The sequence below is a fragment of the Mandrillus leucophaeus genome, unplaced genomic scaffold (assembly GCF_000951045.1).
Source record: "Mandrillus leucophaeus isolate KB7577 unplaced genomic scaffold, Mleu.le_1.0 Scaffold53, whole genome shotgun sequence".
NCBI classification, from domain to species: Eukaryota; Metazoa; Chordata; class Mammalia; order Primates; family Cercopithecidae; genus Mandrillus; species Mandrillus leucophaeus.
Window position 1 is genome coordinate 2,934,741 of NW_012105697.1, and position 3,211 is coordinate 2,937,951.

The window sequence follows — 3,211 nt, forward strand, 5'->3', positions numbered from 1 at the left end:
TTCTCGCCCGTGTGCGTGCGCCAGTGGGACGCCAGGTACGAGCCCTGGCTGAAGGCCTTGCCGCACTCGTGGCACGCGTAGGGCTTCTCGCCCGTGTGCGTGCGCTGGTGCAGGGTCAGGTGCACGCTCTGGCTGAAGGCCTTGCCGCACTCGGGGCACGCGAACGGCTTCTCCCCGGTGTGGATTCGCTGGTGCAAGATGAACGCGGAACAGTAGCTGAAGGCCTTCCCGCAGTCCCCGCATTTCCACGGCTTGTTGGGGCCGCCACCTCTCTCCCGCTGGCGGCTGTCAGGATGCCTCTGCTTCGGGCTCTTCCCGGGCGCACTGCACCTCTGGGGCCTGCTGTCATCGGGGACACTGGCTTGGGTAGCAGCAGGGCTCGATATGGTTCTTGGGATTCGGCTGAATTCATCGCGTTCCTGGATGTCGTCCCCGGCAGGGTCTCCCTTGCAGGCCACGGCCTCTGGCTCTGGACAGCTTTCCCGGTTTTCCTGCAGGTCCTCAAGCCGGCCCTCGCGTTTCCAGTTTCCTTCCAACTCTGCGCCCTGGAGGGCGACGCCCAAGAGTCCCTCCATCCTCGATCGCTGGGCTGCTGTCTTGATCTCACATCTCTTCTCTGGGTCTGAAAGGCAAAAGATAGAAAAAAAAAAAAATTAAACATTGTCACTTGCCCTGAGCTGGAAAAATGGCTAACAGCTGAACTGGGAAGGACTTAGCATGGGGTCCCTGGACCTCTGTGCCAATGACATTTTGGGTCCAATAATTCGGTGTGGTAGGACCCATCCTGTGGGTTGTGAGATGTTGAGCAGCGTCCCTGGTCTCTCCACACTGGATGCCAGGGACACTACCCCTCAATCCCCGAGTTGTAACAACGGACGTGGTGGCTCATGCCTGTAATCCCAGCACTTTGGGAGGCCAAGGCAGGTGGTTGCTTGAACCCAGGAGTTTGAGACCAGCAAACTGTCTGCTACCCGGGCAACACAGCGAGATCTCATCTCTACAAATGAAAAAAAAATTAGCCAGGCATGGTGTTGTGCACCTGTGGTCCCAGCTACTCAGGAGGCTGAGGCAAGAGGATCACTTGAGCTTAGGGGGTTGGGGCTGCCGTGAGTGGTGATCACACTGTTGCCCTCTAGCCTGGGTGACAGTGTGAGACCCTGTCTGAATTTTTTTTTAAAGTCTCCAGACACTGCCAGGTGTCCCCTCCCCTGGGGACAGAATTGCCCCCAGTTGGGAATCACTGATTTAATGGAACTAAAAACAAATTTAAAAGATCCCTGAAATTAAAAGAAAAAAAAGCATGAATCTGTCAGCTCTTAAAATACAGCCTTGTAATCTGGTGCTGTGTACTGAATTGTACCCCCTCAAAATTTATACATGGAAGCCCTAACTCCCAAGGTGATGCTTTCTGGAGATGGTGCCTTTGGGAGGTGATTAGGTTTAGAAGGGGTCATGAGGGTGGGGCCCCCACAATGGGACTAATTTTTTTTTTTTTTTTGACATGGAGTCTTGCTCTGTTGCCCAGACTGGAGTGCAGTGGCGCAGTCTTGGCTCACTGCAACCTCTGCCTCCAGGGTTCAAGCAATTCTTCTGCCTCAGCCTCCAGAGTAGCTGGGACTACAGGCGCATGCCACCATGCCTGACTAATCTTTGAATTTTTAGTAGAGACGGAGTTTCACCATATTGGCCAGGCTGGTCTCAAACTCCTGACCTCGTGTTCCACCTGCCTTGGCCTCCCAAAGTGCTGGGATTACAGGTGTGAGCCACTGCGCTTGGCAGGGACTAATGCTTTGTTAAGAAGAGGAAGCTGGCCGGGCGCGGTGGCTCAAGCCTGTAATCCCAGCACTTTGGGAGGCCGAGGCGGGTGGATCACGAGGTCAGGAGATCGAGACCATCCTAGCCAACATGGTGAAACCCCGCCTCTACTAAAATATAAAAAAATTAGTCTGGGTGTGGTGGCGCGTGCCTGTAGCCCCAGCTACTTGGGAGGCTGAGGCAGGGGAATCGCTTGAACCCGGGAGGCGGAGGTTGCAGTGAGCCGAGATTGCGTCACTGCACCCCAGCCTGGGTGACAGAGCGAGACTCCGCCTCAAAACAAACAAACAAACAAAATTCGCTAGGCGCCTGTAATTTCAACTCCTCGGGAGGCTGAGGCAGGAGAATCGCTTGAACCCGGGAGGCAGAGGTGGCAGTGAGCCGAGATCACACCACTGCACTCTAGCCTGAGTGACAGAGCGAGATGGTCTCAAAAAAAAAAAAAAAAAAAAGAAAAGAAAAAAGGAAGGAAGGGAGGGAGGGAGTGAGGGAGGGAAGGAAGGAAAGAAAGAAAAAGAAAGGGCCAGCCATAGGTATTTCTGCAGGTCTACTTGCCTGTGCCCCATTTATAATTTTGCACCAGGGAGACCACAGGGGAGTCTGGCAGATACAGACTGAGGTATCTGGGACTGAGGTACAGTCCCAGCCCTGTGTCTTCCCCACTGTGCGCCCTCAGGCAAGTGAACAAGCTTCTCTGAGCCTCGGTTTCCTCACAGGAAGCATTGGGGATAACACAGTATCTCCCCCACAGCATTGTGAGGTAGGAAAGGAGGCATGCAGTAGTGCAGCGCCTGGTGTACACGGCCCCAGTTAACCTCAGCTCTTAATCCGCTGCTGGTCCACGCGGATTTCTGCTAGGGCACCCCTGTTAACAGGCTTCTCCCTGTGAGAGCCCAGGTGCTGAGTCCGGCGTAGGAGCTGGGCAAAGGCGTCCCGCACTGTCTGCATGCGTCCTCTGGTGTCGGATGAGAGCGGAGGAGAAGCTGAAGGCCTTCCCGCAGCCGCTGCACTCGTAGGGCTTCTCCCCGGTGTGCACGATGTGGTGCTGGATCAGGTAGGAGCGGTTGCTGAAGGCCTTGCCGCACTCGGGGCAGGCGTAGGGCCGCTCGCCCGTGTGCGTGCGCTGGTGCAGGGTGAGCGAGGAGCCCTGGCTGAAGGCCTTGCCGCACTCGCCGCACTTGTAGGGCCGCTCCCCGGTGTGGATCTTCTGGTGCTCGATGAGCGAGGACACGTGGCTGAAGGCGGCCCCGCACTGCAGGCACCTGTAGGGCCGCTCCCCGGTGTGCACGAGGCGGTGCTGGAGGAGGTGGGAGCGGTTGCTGAAGCTCTTGCCGCAGTCGTGGCAGGGGTAGGGCCGCTCTCCGGTGTGCGTGCGCTGGTGCTGCGTCAGGTGCGA